The sequence below is a fragment of the Prosopis cineraria genome, unplaced genomic scaffold, assembly GCF_029017545.1.
Source record: "Prosopis cineraria cultivar Desert tree isolate PC_DT_omini unplaced genomic scaffold, ASM2901754v1 PC13, whole genome shotgun sequence".
Lineage (NCBI taxonomy): Eukaryota > Viridiplantae > Streptophyta > Magnoliopsida > Fabales > Fabaceae > Prosopis > Prosopis cineraria.
This window is the reverse complement of record NW_026555344.1, coordinates 36422987-36445135: the sequence shown is the minus strand read 5'-3', so window position 1 is coordinate 36445135 and position 22149 is coordinate 36422987. Positions and strand designations below refer to the sequence as shown.

General features: G+C 27.9%; 1 pseudogene; it reads left to right on the top strand.

The window, feature by feature from the left end:
- The first annotated feature begins 16447 nt into the window (after window positions 1–16447).
- Window positions 16448–20804, top strand: LOC129291804 (uncharacterized; annotated as a pseudogene).
- The last annotated feature ends 1345 nt before the right edge of the window (window positions 20805–22149 follow it).

Below are 22149 nucleotides of genomic sequence, written 5' to 3'. Positions count from 1 at the left end.
TTAACAATGTCAATCAATAGAAAACGGTATTACTCATAAATTTTTGATGAATATGATTTATTTCAAATTTCATTCCAAGCATATGAACCATAGTCTAATTTAAAAAGGTTAACTTAAAAATCTTCATTGTGAGTTTAATTTAATAATATATAATTTATATGAAATCAAACTAGAATAAAAGATGGGGTGTAATTTACCTCAAGGTCCATGTAAATCATGGATCCACAGGATATTTTATTAATTCATTCTATCTTTATTATAAGTCACTTTTAACCACTTTATAAGAATAAATAGATTGTTAACTCATTAAATATGTTTTAAAATTTTAAAATATTTAACCCTTATTCCTAGTTAAAAACATAAATTTTAAAAAATAAAATAATTTTTTAAATCAACTAATAGTAGAGCCCAATATATAAATTATACGTTGCAGAATTATTAGGTGTTCTTCTTAAAGTCATTACTAAATGATCTTGATATTGCTCAATTGCCTGACAACTTTCGAAAACGTTGAAGGAATTTTGAAATTTCAAAATTTTAAAAATAACAAGGAAAAAAATTTTTATTTCCTAAATTTTTTTAAATGATTGATTTAATTCTTAAATTTTAATTGAAAACAATTATATTCTTATGATTTATTGAATTAAAAAATTATAAAAATAAATTTTTTTGAGTTAAAAAATATAAAGACTGATTTATCTTGATTAAAAAATTAACAACAATTAAATTATTAATAAAGGTTTAAAGATTGAATAGAAAAATGACTAAAAGTTTCGCAATCATATGATGAGGGAGATGCATGAAATAGCAATAAAAGAAGGAAAAGGCAAATGGGTGGTTGGGTGGAGTATTTTAAATTTTTAACTGATCACTCATCACAATCCATATCAATTCCATCCAATATAACCCACATTTAATGTCAACTTATTCATTTCTGCGCTATAATGAATTATGCCTTTTATTCTTCTAATAAAATAACCAACTCACCTAATTTTAAAAGTTAATTAGTATAATAATTATATTTAATAATTTTAAAACTATAATAAATTATTTCTGTAATTAATAAAATAAATTTATATAGTGAAAATAAATATTAATTTCATGAGGGACAATATAGAAAACACGTGATAAATGATTCTTAAAATTTATAATTTTACTTATAAATAAAAACATAAAAAAAATAATAGTTTCTTTATATAAAAAAACAGAGTAGTATTCTTTGATAGAGGGTAGAAAATGCTACTCTTTGGTTCAATAAAATACATAAATATATATTCTCTCTATTTAAAAATATAAATATTTTTTGAAGAGTTTGATATTAAAAATATAAGGTATTTTTAATTTTTTAAGATGTAATTATTGCCTTTTTTAAAAGTGCCCATATTAATAATAATTTTATATTTATTGTAGGGTATTTTAATAAAAATAAATATAAAAATTAATTATAAAGTAGGTAATTATTTTATTAAGAATAAAATTTAATTAAAAATATTTTATATTTTTAAATAAAAAAATAATAAAAAATTTAGATCTAATAGGAGTGACTCATTCATGTAACCCTTTGTTAGGAGAGGGGTAAACAGTAAAAAAAATAAATATAAATATACAAAAAATCATATAATATGTGTATGTAAAAGAAATTGACAGCTGTCAGCGTGGGGGAGTCCTCCGTTTTTACCTGTCCGTTCGTAATGGAAAGCGCTACCTTCCAAAACATTCCAACCGCAGCGCACAAAAATTTATGCATCCCTTTTTTTTTTTTTTTGACCTGAATGCGTCCCTTTCATTGCCTCACTAATACGTAAAGATTAAAGAAGTTACTCCGATGTACGTCCCCTTGTGCTATTTATGAGATATAAAAAAATATTTGTTTAAATTTTATTTATAATATTTCTTTTATTAAAAATATAAAATATTTTTAGTTTCTCGAAATATAATCATTATTTTTTTTTAAATATTCCTATTAATAATAATTTTATATTTATTATAGAGTGTTTAATAGGGATAAATATGAAAAGCTAATGTTAGTTGAAAAATAAATAATTACTTTATTGAGGGTAAGATTTAATTAAAATATTTTACATTTTTAAACGGATTGAGTATATCCTAGCAAATATTGTTTTCATTTTTACTCCTTTGCTCTATTAGAAATTGAGAAAGTTATTAAATATGAAATTATTTTATTTTTAAAATATGTATATTTAATGTAGGTATAGTTGGGAATTTGTTGAATTTTTAGATATAGTTAATAATTTTTAAATTTTCTTTAATTTTGATTAAAATATTAAAAGTAATTTATATATAAGACTATAAAGAGTGTTATCTTCGGTTATAATTATAAGATAAAGTTAACCAATTTTATAATTATTAAATAGTGATAGTTGATACATTAAATCTATAAAAAATATGAGTTTCTAATTTTGTTATTACTAAATGAATGATCATAATAAAATGTCATACAGAAATTTAAAACATATTAACAACTTGTTGCATTTAACAAGGGGTAAGGTTAAAAAATATATTTACTATCACATCTTTCTTTTATATTTAAAATTTTTCCCTATAATTAAAATTGGAGAGAACATATATAAAATGATATCAGCAAGGTGTACTAATATTAGTGGGAGGGATATAATTGCTTAAATACAAAATTTTAGATTCCGGAGCTCATATGAATGTTAAAAAATATACTCCATTTAGAAGAGTTGACCAAAATTTATAATTAATATATATTACATAAATAAAAAAGAAATCATTTCATATTGCAAGAACAAATTGGGTCAAAGATATTATTAAATTTAACCTCAAATTTCATGGAGGTTGAAAAAGAGAGCAATTATGATTCTGAAAAATGCCCCTTAATTCCTGAAAAATATTATTCTATAATTATTTATTCAAGCATCGTACCTATTTTCTATTTGTTTCTTTAATTTTTTTTGTTCAAACACCCTATATCTTTTGTTCTTGTGCATGTGAGAAAATTGAATCAAACATTTGGGTCTTTTAATATAATTTTCAGTAGGTGAAGTAAAAGACAAAATTACAAAGTGGCGCTTAGTGGATAGTGATGAATTAGAATGAATAAAGAACGTGAAAAAAAGAGACGACAGCTAATGAAATCTGAGTGCGATGATATTTGTATGAGAAGGCCCACAACTACAACTCAACATGCCACTGCACCTGCACGTGCTCCCCCATTCGTTTCATCCGCATGTGAACCTCCTTCCACTCTTTTCTGACCCTCGATGTTAATCACGGGGAAATCACACTTGGAGTCTCAAAAAAATAAAAAAATTATTATTACTGAAATATCTCATAAAATTTATAAAATATATTTAAATCTCAAATTGTGTATATTTATAATTTAACAAATGATATTTATAATTTAACAATAAATATTTAGAATTTACTATTATAAGTTATTATTTTTTTATATGTTATAAATATACGTTGTTCAATTATAAATATATAAGATTTGAGACTTTAAAGTATTTTATAAATTTTATGAAATTTTTTTAATAATAAATTCTCTTCTCTAAAGCTTAAATGTAATTTTTTTCATTAAATATTACTACAATCCTTTTATATTTATAAGATATAAAATATTTATAAATTTTTAAATAATAGAGTATAAATTAATATACAAGATTGGAAAAATAATATAAATTTTTTTAATTCATCTATCATGAAAAAATTCAGGTATTATCACCTACTATCCAAACTGATTTGAACACCGTTCATGTAAGATCTTTATTTTCAATATCGGTCAGAAATATTTGGGACATATATATATATAAAGCATTTCTTAGGCACTGTATCATGATAAAAAGTTTATCTAATTATTTATATTTTGAAAAGACGATATTAAAGCACTTAAACTTTAAACTTATATATTTATGGTGTTTTATTCTAATAAAAGCAAAACAAATGAAATTCTATATTTTATTTATTCTAATTTTAATTTTAAATTAGGGTGTTATCAGTTATGGTCTAAATTTATTCTTTTTATCCCATGATTTAATGAATACATTGTTTAACAATTAAAAACCATTATAGTTGATAATATCTGAATTTGATTCAGTTTTATATCTTTATTTCCAGATTTTATTGAATAAATATATGTTTTTTAGTTGAATTATATATATATTTTACCATACGGTGGAAAACATAAACTTATCATATTTTATGTGCAGAACTTAATATTAAGATATAAAAAGACTTTATCTAATTCTTATGAACGTCAGACAATACATAAACCGTTTGTTAATTATCACTTGTCATGTAGTAAAATAACAATGAACTTATTGCATAAATTAAAACCTTAGCACGTATATCATTAAATTTTATATATAACTTATTATAAGTTCATAATAACAGTTTTTACATTGTTTATAAAATTTACTTCAAGCTAGTTAATGTTTTGAAAATTTTAAAATTATTTCCTAATAACATTTATTAATTAGGGGATATTTCAGAAAAAATATTTTTTTTCAAAAATAAATAACGTTTTGTTAAGGATTAGAAAAGGGGAGCACTGCATTATAAATACACACTTTTAATGAAGAAGAAAAAATTTTGTTAATGCACATTAGTTGTGGGCAGTGACAGATCTAGAAATTTTAAAACCGTGAAGACATCATATAGTTACGCATGAAAGCATACACTTGTAATGCACAAAATGCATCACGGTATTAAAAAAAAAAATTAAATATGCATCATAAGTTTTTCTTTGTAACGTTGAATAATTTTTTTTTAAATTTTCAACAGAGATAATAAAAATTTTAGCCTCTTAAGTTTAGCTTTTATCAATTTGTTTCTTGCATTTTTAAATTATCGTTAGTCCTTTAAATTTTTAAAAACAAATTTACTTTTAAATTAATCTAATGCATAAAATATTTTTATAACTTGGCATGGCATATTTAACTAAATGAGAATAAATTAACCCTCATATCGGTTTAATTTTAATTAATCCTATTTCCTTACACGCTGCATTTTGTTTTGTTTTAAAAATTTGAGTCTGTTTTTTCTCTACTCAAATAATTCACTTTTTTTTACTAATTTACATGATTGCCACTAATGTTCCATTAATTGTCAATCAATTTTAACAGTGTTACTTTCTATATAAACAATATTAAGACAAACTTAAAGGATTAAAAATTTTATTATCTCTTTTCAACACGTCAAAAATTTATTTTTCTATATAAGCAATCCAACAATCATTAATAATTTATCCCATGCAAGTTTGCTTATACTTCTTGTGATGTTTGAGTTTTAGTTTTCTAAAATGAAGTGAGAAGAAATGAAAATAGAAATAGGAGGGGAAAAGTTAGTTTCAATGAGAAAATAAATGGCCATACATAAAATAAGAGTATAAAATGTGTGATTATTTTTCAAGTGAGCCATAAAAATGATGAATATAAAATATAATAAAAAATGAATGAGAAAAGAAAGTAATTTTATTAATTAACAGGAGCAATGAATATTTATAAGATGAGAATATATGATACATATATTTAGTAAAGAATTAGTAAAGAAATTGTAAAAGATTTGGGGGGGACAGCAACCCTTCCATGCCTCAAGTAGGTCCTTCCCTGGCGGTCGGTCATTATGAAAGTGTTGATCGAATCTTAAAATATCAACTTCAAATTACTTTTTTAAAATAATATTAGCTTTTAATTTCTCATTTCTTTGATTAATACCCACACATACATGTTAACTTGTTTTAATTATTTTTGGTCCAAACTCAATATATTGGTGTTGTGTTTAAATTTGCTCACACAAAGCCAGATTCAGAGCGTTGACCATGGCCTTCCATGTGGAAAAGTCGCTTCCACGGTTCTCGCGCCATAACCCCGTAATTGTCACAGAGAACTTTATAATTTTAATCAAAATAGTAAAAAAATTAATTATTTAATCCTTATAGTTTTGATCTAATTGCAATTCAATTCTTAAATTTTAAACTTATCATAACTCAGTCCTTGAAGTTTTGATTTAATTATAAATCAGCTCCTGAACTTTACCTCTTACAATTTAATCATTGAAGTTTCAACTTCTTAAATAATGATTCTTATATTTAAAAAAATAAAATTATAAAAATTAAAATATTTTAAAATTTATTACTAATATCTTAATAATTTTATTTTTTAAAATATATAAATCATATTTAAGAGATTGGAAACTTTAAGAACTAAATTACAGAGGTAAAGTTTAGAGATGGATTTACAATTGAGTCAAAATTTACAAGATGAGTTATAAAGAGTCAAAGTTCAAGAAAGGGATTATAATTGAGTCAAAATTATAGAGACTAAATGATTAATTTTTTTAAATAATAATATATAATTTTATTTATGTTTTATATTATTGTTAAATATATGAAAATTATTTTATTATATGATATTAAAATTTAATCTATCGTTTTTTTCATAATAAAATATAAAATATGTTTAATTATATAATTTGACATTGTTGTAATAAAATTATTTTTTTATAATATCTATTGGAAAATATAAGTATAGTGGTCCTTCCAAGATATCTAATTATCTATACTTTTGACCTACCAGTTTGTTTTGAAGTTTGTTCAGTATGCTTTATACATACATACATATATAAACAGCTCGATTAGATAGTCAATATTAACATTTATAATGAATATGAAGTTTGTGAACCATATCACAATATCCTTAATCTATAAAAGTTACGGACGATGTGACTTTTTTATATACTCGCTACTCTCCTTTATAAAATAATTTTGGCAGTAATTCAATAATGTATTAAAATACAAGAACTTTTATAGATATAGTCCATATTATAAAATTAACCCAAGCAAATAGCCCAATGTTTATTATATTTTATATCATGGTTGATTTATTATATTTATCATGATATACTTTTATATATTAATGATAAATTTTTTATAAATTGTTAATAATAAACATCTTCTATATTACTATGAACAAGCCATACTTTTAAATTTTGAAAAATTTGATTCATATATTTTAGGAACAAAATTTTTTCGACAAGTGGGCCAATTTATCCAAAAAATTATAAGATAATTTAAAAAATAAGGTTGCAATAAATATTTTTTTAATATTATCCTTCTCTCCTTATTAAATCTGATGTTGTATTAAATGAATGATGTTTTTAAAATTTATAATTTTATTTTTAAAAAAATAAAATTGTGAAATATATTTAATTAATTTTATTGATATATGTAATTTTATCTAAATTATTTTATAAACCGGGATGGATAGAGGAAGTATTATATTTTGTGCACGAGACATTTCAATTTTGTGTACATATGTGGAGAGAACAAGTACATTTAAAATTTCGTCGACTTTGAAGTTTCTACCAAAAAGTGTGATATGCATTTAAATGAGCCATATAAATAGCTCAAATGAGTATGACTATAGTTAATAAGCCCAAAAATTGAAGTTTCATTTCAACTTTGAATTTAATGCTTAATTGTGGTTGGGAAAAAAGAGAGAGAAAGTGTAACAATATAATAGTGGGGAGAGAGGCCCTCTCCTTTTATGCTTTCTTTTTCTCTCCCACTTTCCCCTCATCATCCATCCATATCATTTTATTAAATAATTTTTTAATTAAAAAATTAAGGAATGTGATTATGTGAAGATTGAAGAAGTGGATAAAAAAGGAGGGGAAAATAAAATAATAGTGGGGTGGTCTTTCACAAAGATAGACCCACAGAGGACCTAAATGATTCTAACTCCTAAACACGGCAAAGCAAAAAACTACAAGCAAAATTATATAGAGGTCCACATTAAAAAAAATATTATTAATAGATTTATATAAAATTTACAAAATAACTTCAAATCCTAAATCCTAAATATTTACAATTTGACTAAGGCATTAACAACTGTGCAATGACCATTTATAATATTTTTATTTACAAGTTGTAAATAACTGTTGCCTAATTGTTAATATCATTAATCAATTTATACATGCATAAAATTTAAGACTTAAAAATATTTAATAAATTTTTATGAGATCTCTTAATAATAAATTTCTTTATGTGGGACTTGAATGTAATTTTTTCAAACTATAATGTTTAGATACAGAGCCCTTCAATCATTTTTGGATAAAAAATATAATTGATCTTTAAATCATAACTATAAAAGTGTCTAGAACTTTAAATTTATTTATAGTTCAAGGTTTTCTTTTAATTTTTGAAAATGGTACAATTTAATTAGTACCATTAATAAATTAATTTTAATTATTAATTGATTAAAAAATTTAAAAAATCCCTCAAGAATTAAAAATAAATAAATTTTTTAGTCTTTTTTTGTAATTTTTAGATCCTTTTTTTGTAATTTTTATCCCTTTTTATAATTTTTAAAGTCTTTTTTTAACTAATGGGCAAAGTTAAATTCTATTAACTAAGGGTTATATTACACCCATTTTTAAAGTTAAAGAGAAATATTATATCAAAATGAGTTTAAGATCACATACACAATTTTAGACTATAGTTTACGGGCTAATATGCTCTTTTATCCATTTTTCCCCATTCAGTGAACTTTCAATATGCTTTACTACAAATGATATTAAAACTTTTATACCTCAAATATTTTAGTTATCAATTCTCCTTTAAATTTAATTTTTGTTAATTTGATCCTTTAAATTTGACTTAATAATTTATTTGATTATTATTGTTTGACTAAGAAGTAATACTATTAAAACTGTTATCATGAATAACAAAATATTTATAGCAGTTATGTATATTAATGAAACAAAATCTAATGAAGAAAAAATAAACCAAAGTTTTAAAAAACAAAGAACAAAATGAAAAATAAAGAACAAGATTAATAAAAATTAAATTAATTGAGAGTTAATTTTATTTTACTTAACTATATATATGTGGCAAGTCATCAAAATATTTTTATACGTTAGATTAACTTGAGAGTAAATTTTTTAAATATTTAAAAAAACTAACATGATAATTTAAAAAACAAGGGACCAAATTAATAAAATTAAATTAATAATTGAGGTGAATTAAAAATTTTATCATCCCTTATTACTATTGTTATTACTACTGGCTTAAGTTTAGGCCAACAGGTTTATATTAAGCAACATGGCCTTGTATATGTTCTTACATACACCAAAAAATGTAAGGTCGTCATAGATTAAATAAATAGTAAATTTTTTTAGAGTTGCCTTGTATATTTATATTAAACAAATTAAAGGGTTGAAGTGCATTTTGTTTTAATGGAGGAAAATTTTTGCTCCTCTAAAAATAATGTAGGGGAGGAAATGCCTTCTTATTAGTGTAGGATGCCCAATGCTCCTCAAGAAAGTAAATGGTTGTATTCAAAAAAAAAAAAACAAAGAGAGAAGCAAATGGATAAAATACACTTTAACATAAAAGAAAGTATTAGTGATTATTTTAGTTTAAGTAATAATTTCTTTTCTTTCATAATAATCAGAACAAACAAGCAGCTACAAGTTAAACTAAAGTAATTGCTTGTTTCATTCCAGTCGTAACAGAAAAAATTCGTCATTACTTAAACTAAAATAATCATGAATATTTCAATACTTGGACTTAAGTAAATAGAAAAAATTATACAAGAAAAGTTGTAACTAGTTATTTCATTATAGTAATTGCTAAAAGAACAATAGTTATTGCTTAAATTAAAGTAAGAATGTAACATTTACTTTTTGGTGGTAACTAGTTATTTCATTGTAGTAATTGCTAAAAGAAAATAATTATTGCTTAAATTAAAGTAATCACTAACAGTTACTTTTATATTTAAATTGGGGATATTTTAGTTATTTCACAAAAAATCATTACTATCTGAAAGGTCTTTATGGACTTAAGAAAAATTATGATATTTTATTAAGTCTCATTATCATTTACACATTTTAGGTGATTAAAGTGCATTTTTCTACTTTCCTTCAAGAAATAACTGGGCACCCTGTACTAATATGTGAGGCACTTTCCCTTTAAAAACCACTTTCCAAAAGAGAAAATCACCAATAGAGGGAGATTTTTACTCACCTAGAAAATAATTTTAAAAAACAATATCCTACTTATTAATACAAGGTGTTCAACACTTGTCAAAGAAAAATATAAAAGCAAAAACACAATTGAAACCAAAATTTAAATACAACATGTTGAATGGTGCTTGTTTTTCTATTTCCTCCGTCCCTATTTACTTGTTTTGGTTTTTGTTTTTGTGCTTAAATACTTGTCATGTTTCAAATTTCTAGGAATGATAATAATTACTTTCTATATGTCTATATATAAAATATTTTTAATTAAATTTTGTATATTATAAGTTTTGTTATTTACTCCGTTTGTCCCTATATATAATGGATTTTCTAAAATATTTTTTTGTTCATAAATAAAAAAGGTTGTCCAGCATATTTTTTTATAAATAGACTATTTATATTTATTACATTGAAAATAACAAGATAATACTCATTGATTTACTTTAGAAAAATAGATTTATTTTTTCATTTACAATAATTAGGGGCATTGATGTTTAAAATAGATGACCAACTTTTATTAATTTGTGTGATTCGGTTAAAACCATCTTATATATAAGGACGAAAAGAATAGTTGAAATCACATAAATTTAATAGTAATTTTTCATATTTGACTTTAGTGGGATGTCACATTTAATATCATGGTGGTGATGAGAAAAGTGTGTAATTATATTTCTTTCATTTTTCAAAACAATGATACAATTGGTGGTGATGAGAAAAGTGTGTAATTAATATTTCTTTCATTTTTCAAAACAATTACAATTATCTAACTACTCAAAATATTATAACATCTTTTATATTTAAAAATAAAATAAATTTTTAAAAAATATTTTATACAGAGAGTAGTTTCCAACAATACCTGTTAAAGAAAATAAAAATTTTTACCTTTCCTTTTAAATGCCTCCTATATAGGTATTCAATGTGATGGCATTGAATAGAGGACAAAAGTGAAAAATAAAAATAACTCTTACATTATGCATTGATTTTCTAGTTTTTTTTTTGTCTATGTGTCATTATAAACAGAAAGTATTATGATAGAAAAATTATCATTTTTTACTAGAATATGATATTTATTTTTCACTAATAGCAGGAATTAATCTCTATTTTAAGGGACCATGGACGGAGGATTTAAAGTATTTAACTGATGTTGTATCCATATGTGAAAGCTAAGAATTGAAAACCCCATTGTTTAGGTTTTATTAAAGATTGACAGCCTAGTCTTTTAAGCTAATTGAATTCGTTTAATCAAACTCTTAGTACTTAATTAGGTACGCTTTTGCTTTCTTTGGACCACAACATTATCTCTTAAGCTAATCTATATTGGTTTTATAAAGAGTAACTTTCTTCAATTTCAATTATAAGACATCTCTAACTATTTTACTGGAATCAATGAAAGATGATTAGGTCATTAATTTTATCTAAAAATAGAATAAACTTTTAATTTTACCTCTATTTAAATGAAATTTTTTTAAATTTATATTTATATTATCTCTCGTAATTAAGAAGTTTAAATATCGGTAATATAAAAAAAACATAATTAATAATCTATTCAATGTTTCATGTCAAAGACATGAGAAATCCTTCTACAAGATATTCAATAATATTCCATTGGGACCATAGCATAAGGTATCTTCTAAAAATCTTATTGTTAAGCCTTATTTTGATGATTTAAAAAAAATAGACCAGGTTGTTTTTGCATATAAGAGTCATTGGCTAATTTAAAGAAAATTAAGTAGCTTGTGTAAAATTCTCTGGCTTTTTTGGTCCTCTATTTTTTGCTATCTTTTAAAATAATGTTTTGAATTATTTATTATCCATAAGTTAGTTTAGCTTGAATTAATATTGTTTAAAATTTATTACTAACTTGTTTTTGAACATACCAGTATATGTAACTCCTATCAATATATCGTCATCTACCCCGAATGTCTTTAAGCCTGAGAGTACTTGTCATTTGTATCAGTATATATGGATTCCTATTGGTGTGATTGCTTCCTACCTAAGGTATCACCTTTATCAGCATGTCAAGGCCTCTCTTCACTCCATGAGTTCTTTTGATATATCTCTGCTCCTACTGGTATGTCTTTATTCTATCCTAAAATCCATCATTTACCCAAATGTCTCACCTGATTTGTAAACTTAGTATTTCTATGGTATGTTTGTGACTTACCCAAAATGCTTATTTCCTACCCAAATATATTAAGAGTTATCAGTATATGTCTTTTAGATTTAACGCCTTTTTACATAAATCATTTTGATATAACTCTTCTTCTATCTGTATGTTTCTTTTCTCTCTTTCAGACATTCATACACAAATCGATTATATACTCATTCCTACGGGTATGTCTTGAAGATTTCTTCTTTGTTTTTGTTTCCAAAACAGAGTATTTCAAAACTCATTCAATCTCCATTCTTTTATGCTTCTATATGTTGTATTTACTTCTTTTTCTACCCAACTCCTTTTAAACACAATTAAGGGTTACATTAAATGCTTTTTCAACCTTTCATTAATTCTTTCTATTAGTATGACTTTGTTCTACTGGTATTACTCTTTTTTACCTTTTATCAAGACATTTAATGTGTATAGTCATTACTTTCTTTAAAACTTCAACAACACTCAAAGCCATCAAAAAAAGCATTGTTTTATTTATTGCCTCAAGCTATGAAAATCTCAAAGGAAATAAAGATGGAGTATTCAATGGCAAACATGAGTTTAACAAATCTATTTCAAGAATTAACTACAAATAGGATTCATTTATGAAGTGAAGGAGAATAAGTTAATTAAGTTAACTACTTGCACTTATTCTCTAACAATTTATTGATATTACATTCAATATTCTAAGAATTTCATTGATTGTAAAGACATTTTTAATTAAATTTTACCCTTCAATAAAAGTAGTTACCTGCTTGTCAACTAACCCTAGTTTTCTATATTTACCTCTATTAAATACCCTACAATAAATATAAAATCATTACTAATAGCAGTATTTAAAAAAAAGATAATAATTATATTTTAAAAATTAAAAATATTTTATATTTTTATATATTTAACTTTTAAAAAAAAATATCTTAGGAGGGAGTATACTATAATTTGGAGAGCGAGAGCGGAATATGACCAAGTAAACGGCTGACTTTGTCGAACAAATTAAAGCAAGAAGAGCGGCAGATGTAGCTGCGCCATAAAATAAAGGAGATGAGGGATACTGGGATAGGCTGATTCCACTGTTGCATTTAATGAGTCAACTTTCCAGCCCATTCACACACATTGTTTTTTTATTAATCAGATATTTTTTTTCTACAATATTGTTTTAATTGCATTCAAGCGCGTTTTTTTTTTTTTTGAAAACAATGATCATATTTATGTCTGATGTTAGACGTGAGTATATATCTTAATGTATTAATTATTAATCCTTTCTCTCAATTTTACACGACAGTTTTTTAAAAAATTATGAATATTAATAAATAAAAATTAAAAGAAATTTAGAATTTTAATTTCTTCAAAAAGAAATACTTCTTTGATCCTATTTATAAATCATTTACAATATATTTTATCAGAATAAAAATATTAAATTTTATTAATTCTTTTTAAAATTTCAATTTTTCACTTTTTTTTCTTAATAAGAACATAATAAATTATTTTTAATAATTTCTTAACATTTAATAATGGCACAAAAGATAAAGAGATGAATATATAAAATAGTGAAGCATCTTATAAATAAAATCAAAATGAATTTCTCTTTTACTCATAAATTGGATCAGAGTATTATAAATTTTTAAAAGTACTCTTCACTATAATGAATGAAGATAGAGAAATTAAAGGAGTAAAATAGTTACAAATAACTTTGGAGAAAAATATGTTCATTAATGAATCATTATTTTCTTCAAAATATTTTATATTGTGAAATGTATATCAAATCACTTGAAAACTATTTTAAAAATGGAAGGAATGGAGCATAATGCATCGTTATCATTCTTCCATTCATTTGTTTACTTTTCAAACAATATTCAATTCGGACTCAAACACAGCACATCACGAGTGCCACTTTTCATTGAAATTGTCTAAATTATCAGCTTCACCTGTTGTCGCCTCATAGCTTCCTTGTTTACATTGCACACTTAACATTGAGACTTCACACTCAACAATCCAAATCATTATCAAACGGGTTGATGCTTCCTACATATTAGTTTCTTTGTAATGAATATAACGGCTCCTCTATTTTTGGGAAATTTTGACATCTTTGCATCCGTTAGCGCTCACTTTTTATAGTTACAACATGGTTGCTAGAAATATGATTTTTTTTCAAAGAAATAGAAATGATCGATTATGAAATAATTAGTATTGTAGAATTATCATTTCATCGACATTATGTTTTCGTTTAATACAAGTAAATGTATATGTTTGCCTTTGAAGTATTTCTCTAGAAACATTCAGCATTTTAATATCTTTGTTGGAGTAATTTTATTTTTGAAATTACTAAAAAGGAACATTTATGCCTTTTTCGTTAAATTTAAAATTTCAACGTTAATTTCAAACGTTAACTGTTAGAAATTTGATTAAAAAAGATAAGAATGCTCCGTTTTAATAACTTTAAGAAAAAATTACTTCAAAAAAATTTAAGATGCTGGGTGCTCCTCGAAAAAATTTTTGAGAGGCGCAAAAAATATTACATAAATAATTAAATTTATAATTGTAATTTTACTCATGAGATATTAGCATAAAAATTATTTTTTTGTCATATCAATTTGATAAGTTGATAATTAAAGTCAGTTTAATTAAGTAGAAGGGGTTCAATATTTCTCAAACAATATCTAAATTCAATGCTTATCATGTTAGGAGATATTCTTTTTATTTAAGTCTCATTATTGAATTATTTTAGGGGTGTTTATTTAAAAGGAACCATTCTAGTAACCTAAAAATTATTATCATTTTAATTTAAAATATAGTTTTCAGTTATGAAATTAATGTGGATTTAATTTATATTAAAGACAACTACCTCATGGTAATATCTTAGTGATGAGATGGAAAGAAACAACCTAACTAATCCTCTTATTTTCTCTTCTTTAATTCTTCCATGGGTTACAAAATTCTCTCACATGTAGTTCTTATCCTTGATTTATTTAGGAAGAGCTTGTAGAATAAGTCTTTAAAAAAGATAGCATCAATTTGGCACGACTCATACTGTCAACACTCTATTCTATAATAGTGACTTGAATATGAATTAAACAATGGATAGTTTAAGAGTGGTGCTAATGAGAAAAATCATTTTCCTAGGTGTTCTCAAACAAAAATTATGTTGAGTTTGCCCTTATTCGGTCCCAATATGATTCAAATTCAAATTAATGGATAGTTTTAGACACTTAGATGATTGCAAAGAGAAAAGGAAATCCATGACAAATCAATTTTTTAATTGAAAAGATTAGATTAAATATAGTGATTGAAGAATATCCACCCCCAAGTCAATGTTAAAATGTCTTCTGATCTTATTTATAAATTATTTTAATATGTTTTACTAGTATTTAGAAAAATCTTAAAACTCATTAATTCTATTTTAAATTTTAATAAGTTTTTGATTTTGCCTATATTAAATATATATATTTTAATAACATATTTTTTTCTCCAATATTTAATGAAAGGTAAAAGAGAAAATTTATGATAAAAATTTAATAACATAACTTATAAATAAAATTAATTTTTTTATAAATAGATCAGAGTAAATACCAATTATAACAAAACCGTTTTTGAGAGATTACTTGCTGCATTACTCCGTATCTTTCTTTAGATATTTTGGGCAAAAATACATCTCATTTTTTATGTTGTCAACCCTCTCATAGTGAACGCCTGTAATTAATTACAGGAATGAAAGAAAATGGCGTTTATGAAGCCCAAAGGGGTCAAGAAGCTCAGTTGGCTCGCTCTTGCGTCGTGCCAATGTCAGTCCTTTTTCTGTGAATAGTGAATACCCATTTCTCTCCGGTCTCTTCCTAGTCGACCCACATGTTCCTTCTTCATCAGGCGCGCTCAATCCTTTACCCTCACACTTGTGCTTTCCTCAATGATACGTATCCTTGGATTCCACTCGAGGCCAACCTCATTTTCATCGTCTTCCTTCTCCAATCTTTGTTTGTTCTTCCAACGATTTTACTTCATTACTCCTTCCATATATACATGTGAAGTGTGTATCTCTGATCTAATGTCATCCTTGCTTGGAATTCCTCCGTTTCATGATTAGGGTTAGGGCAATCACGCGTATGGAAGCGTCCCCGACCCCGTCACGCCTCCGGTGACTTCAGCTCCAATCGATACGGTATCCCATCTGCTTCTAGCATTCTTCAGGCGCCCTTGTCTCTCTTGTTGGAGCATTTAGGGATTCTACGAAGCAGGTCTAATCAGCAAGAGACTGAGCCTTTAATCAACAAATCGACGTCTTCTGGATTCCATGATGCTCCCGGAGACGCCTTGACGAGTCTTCCGTTATCCTAATGATGGGGAGGTGTCAAATTAGTATATAGGGGCTGGGGAGCAACGCCTTGATAGGGATGGCCAAGTGAGGGAAGTTCTGTCTCAGAATGAAGTATCGATATCGGCGCAACCCTTGGCTGGGATGCCCTCTACGACGCTTCATCTTGTTTCGGGCAGTCAGGAACATTCAAGGACTGAGCATGTTGCAGGAGAGGGCGTTTCCCAATCCCGTACATGCAAATTCTGATGCCGAGGCTGGTGATGGAGTTGGTGCTAACTCTAGAGATTCTTCCTCCCAGAGGTATGATATTCAGCAGGCTGGCTGCTCGCTGGATTGAACAGGTCCTGCCCTTTTCTTTACTTTTGCTGGTTGTCTTCATTCGGCAGCACTGCAAGGTACATTTTTAAATCCCAGCTTCATTTTACTACCATGGGCCCTTGCCTTGCGCTGGAAGTGCTGCTAACTTTTATTTCTATATACCTTGCCATGTTAAAATTCCAATGAATGACAACGGAAAAGGACTCTTTGTGTAATTAACGCTATCCGTTCTAGGTGCAGTTTTAGCTGGCTTATCTCAATCCTATGGGGCATACTGTTCTTTTTGATGGACTGACCACTTTAATATTTTTCATGCGTTGAAGTTGATGGAAGTGATGACCTTTAAGTATCAAATAGTTCATTGACACTGTTATCATATGAACAAAGAATTTCAGATGGTGAGAGAAATGAGTAAGATGATTTTGGTTATGGGAGGTTATTGTTATTGCTTTTACGTTTACATGCTAGGGGCTATATACTTTTCGCAAATTGAGGATGGGTAATTTGGAGGAGGTCCTAATTGATTTGCACTGCCACTTTCTATGAAAAATAGAAGAAAAGAAAACCATTAGGGATTTCAAGTGTAGTAGGCAAGTTCAATCATCTAGCCGAAGCTTGTTTCTTGTCTGAGGCATTGGTCTTGCCGCTTACTGTGCTAAAATTTTCTTGTAATGTACCTTATGGTTCCCCTCCTTTTATATGCTTCTGTCAAATCAAACTGTTGGAAAGAGATTGAGAATATTTATTGATTTTGCTTTATGAGTGATCATAGCCTGCCGAATCAAAAAAACTGTATGCAATTTATATTTTTTTTTTGTGTTTCAACTGTATGATAGTTCATTCTGTCCACTCTTTTGTGTTCCAATGTTGCAGGTTTTTTTGTTACAATTTGGGTTACTGCTGTTTTTTCAAGTCAAATGACATTTTGCGGAAGCAGACAGCTCTGAAGGTTTGGAAATTATGCATTTGCATTTTTTTCTGCAGTGGCCTTTGGAACAATCTTTTGTTGTCAATTGAAATTTGGTCTTGTTTATTAAGTATGCCTGCTTGATAAATGATTAGAGCACAATGGCGTTTTGCAATCCATATAGCTGACCTCACCTCGTGGGATAAAGGCTTGTTGGAAATTATGCATTTGCAATTTTTTCTGCAGTGGCCTTTGGAACAATCTTTTGTTGTCAATTGAAATTTGGTCTTGTTTATTAAGTATGCCTGCTTGATAAATGATAGAGCACAATGGCGTTTTGCAATCCATATAGCTGACCTCACCTCGTGGGATAAAGGCTTGTTGTTGTTGTTGTTGTGTTGTTGTATTAAGCATGTCTGTTCTTGGCTACTGCAGGGGGAGAGGAAAGTCCCTGTGTTGATTGCCATTTCTATTGCATTTACATTGCACGTGGTTGGTGTATATTGGTGGTGTCAAAATAATGACATGCTGTACCCATTGGCTATGCTTCCTCCCAAAGTCATACCTCCATTTTGGCATGTTATTTTCATCATCATGGTGAATGGTGCGCTTCTCTCTAAAATTTTCTGGCAAAGTTTCCCATGGTGTAGCATTGTGCTTTCACGCTTCTTCTGGCCAAATGCTTGTGATATGCTGTTTTTGTCTTTGAATTTCAATGGACTTTCTGCAGATTTATGTAAGAAAGGATTTTTTTACTATATTTTTTCTGCAACTTGCTTTTGGTGACTTTTACTCACAATTACTTAATTGGAGGTTGGTTTTTAACTTGTGCTCAATGTATTTTTCTCTTGAAAGAATAGCTTCTCTGTTAATAACAGCAAAGATATTTTAACAGTCAGAATAGCTTATACTTCATGTCCCTGCATAACTAGTCATGACCAGTGCTCCTTTCCTTTACACTTATATTTAATTCTGCCAAACATTCATTATTCAACATGCAATTATTATTGATAAAAGAAAAATACAGTGAGCAATTATCCTGTAATCACTTCTGCAATGGCATGGAACTGTTCATGGTGGTGTGGATTCTAGCTAGTTGCTTGTCATACAATTCTTTTCCTTTAAATTTATTTTGGAGGTTTGTTTCTTCTAATTGTCTTGCTGCTTGTCTTACAAACTTCAGATGCTTTGGTCCGCCAAGCAGGAATGGTATTCAAGTGTTTTTTGTTGATGTATTACAAGAATGGGAGAGGCCGAAATTACCGTAAGCAGGTGAGGTAATAAAATATGAAGTACTGGAGCTAATTGAATTTAGCATTGTCTAATTCTCTGGAATTAAGGTTTGGGGGCTTGAACTTCTAAAAATGGATTCCTTGAGTCTTTAACCTTTACAACCAACATGCCCAATATCTATTGTATATTTCTGGACTTCTGATTTAGAAGTCAGAACTGCAGTGCATTTTACCTGTTATCAAATTCTGACTACTATTGACGATTCAACAGGGCAAATGCTGACTCTAGTTGAATACCTACTCCTTCTTTACCGTGCCTTGTTGCCAACTCCAGTATGGTATCGGTTCTTCTTGAACAAAGAATATGGAAGTTTCTTTTCTTCATTGATGACAGGATTATATCTAACATTCAAGCTGACATCAGTCATCGAAAAGGTACTTGAGTCCTCTAAAATCTGTCACGGATCAATTTTTTTTTTTTTGGTGCTTGTGAAAAGTAACTTCTTGGATTCATACAGCTTACTTAATTTTTCGAGTTTTCAAAGTTGGCTTCTTTGGACCCCTTCAATAATTCCCCTCCCTTTTGTCCTTTATAAAGTTGTTTTCCTTTAAAACTGAGAATGAAGTAATTTTATTCTTGGTAGATGGCTCTTCCTAACAAACAAAAAGTATGGAGTGCTTTTGGTTATTTTCTGTTACATTAGTGGTTTTATGTGAGAAAGTCTCAAACCATCATGAAATAATCTGGGTTTGCAGTTAGCTCTTATTGATTGCCTCTTCCTTCTTTCCTTGTAATGCAATTTTATCCAAGAAATGAACTTAAATGAAGTGCTTTTTTTTTTTAGCTTTTAATTTTCTGTGGATTGCTTTTTTCTTTGTATTTATGTTCTGCCCTAATACTGCCACCTTGTTCTTTTTCTTACGTATGTGTGGTTGTCAGGTGCAGTCCTTCTTTGCTGCAGTGAAGGCATTGTCACGTAAAGAAGTGCACTATGGGGCTCATGCAACGTCAGAACAGGTAGTTTGACTGAATTGCAAAATTTCTCCAAAATATGTTCTGTTTTTTTTTTTTTGGGTGGGGTATTATGCTATCTCTCTCATCAGGGTTCCCAATCCGATGAATGATCACAGGGTTCACCAAATTTTACTTCTATTTAAAGTCTTCTATCTGGTTCATGCAGGTGAATGCCGTCGGTGATCTATGCGCTATTTGCCAGGAAAAGATACATATGCCAATCTTGCTTTCATGCAATCACATCTTCTGCGAAGAGTGTGTATCGGAATGGTAATGCTTTATTTTCTGTTTTCCCTCTTCTCCTTGTCTGGCATCACCATTTGCTTGAATTGAACTTGCTACTCTAGCCTATTAGTAGATGATATCGCTGGCATGGTTGCTGCTCTTGTGGTACATCTGCATTGTTTTCATTTTCATTTGATCCTCCAGCTGGTTTTTGGAATATAAAATTCATTTACATGCATAATTTATTTGTCATAATTGAGTAGTCTTGGATTTGAGAAAATTTTCTGATTTTGGACTATTTGGTGAATGGTTTATCTAAATAGTCGGTTATTGATAGATTACACATGCAGCCGACTCTACTTAGTGGGATATGGTTTGTTAATGATGTACCTCATGTTTTGAAGGAAAGATCAGTGCACAGCGTTAATCAAGTGAAAATGTTCTTTTTTAACTTCCTATTCTCTGCTTGCTGCTACGCATTTGTGTTGACTCGTGATTATCTGGCCAGGTTTGAGAGGGAAAGGACTTGCCCATTGTGCAGGGCTTTGGTGAAACCTGCAGATCTTAAATCATTTGGGGACGGCTCTACTAATTTGTTTTTCCAGTTATTCTAAATTCATATAAATGCAAGGTTGCAAGTTTTCCATATCTGATAGTAGTCCCGATCCATCATACATTAGCTCAGGTAATACTCGCAGGACAGGCCTTGCGTGTGTGCTCCATGAATGAAGTATCGTTACCCCAAACAGAATCAAAATGGTCATCTGTTGATATGATTTATTAGTAATAGGTTTAAGTGTATCTAAATCTAAACAGGCCGTGTTAGCTAGAGGAAACTAATTGAACAGTTGATCGAATGTACATTCGTGGGGGGATGAAAGTCTGTCTTTTCCTCTCCTAATTGTATCGTGTGGTACTGTGGTTAATATTTCTTGACAGAAATTCAGGCCCCCGCAAAAGAAAAGATATCTTGACGGCAATCGCTACTTCTGAAATATGTTGTACTTTTGTTTTGTTGTGTTAGCAACTAGTATTTTGGGCCTACCCCATGTTAAGTGAGGGTACTTTAATGGGGCCCAGACTAATCTGGATTAGGACACTTCTGGGTGGAAGCTATACCAGTTGCCACCAATGTTTGCTGTATTCTGAACTCAAACTCATGACTATTGGCTAAGGTTGTACTTTTGTTCTTTTATGCTTTGTCTTGTGAAACTCACAAAAAAGAGTTTAGCGTGTGTTTGGATTAGGGTTTGCAGAACCATAATTTTCATGAAGTTGAGTGAGTTGCAAGTTAAAGTGGGTTGGTTAAAAGTAAGTTTTTGTAATGTGATTCATGTTTGGATTTTTAAAAACAATTAATTAGATTGACTGAAACTTTTTAGATGTATAATGAAGGTAAAAGATGAGCTAAATGATATACATTTGGGATCTTGTTGCATGGATCAGGGATATAAAAGAAAACCATGATAAACTTGGGTTCGAGGCATTCAAACGCCAAACAAACATGTGTTAATGGTGTGACCCAGACTAATCTGGATTAGGACACTTCTGGGTGGAAGCTATACCAGTTGCCACCGATGTTGGCTGGTATTCTCAGAACTCAAACTCATGACTATGGGTTAAGGTTATACTTTTGTTCTTTTATGCTTTGTCTTGTGAAACTCACCAAAAAAGAGGTAGCGTGTGTTGGATTAGGGTTTGCAGAACTAATTTTCATGAAGTAGAGTTTGCAAGTTAAAGTTGGGGTAAAAGTAAGTTTTTGTAATGTGATTTATGTTTGAATATTTAAAAAATTAATTAAATAAACTGAAACTTTTTAGATGTATTATGAAGGTAAAAGATGAGCTAAATGATATACATTTGAGATCTTGTTGCATGGATCAGAGATAAAAGAAAACCATGATAAACTTGGGTTTGAGGCATTCAAACGCCAAACCAAACGTGTGTTAATGGTGTGACCGATGATACCCAGAAGATTTTGGTTCCTTTTCATAT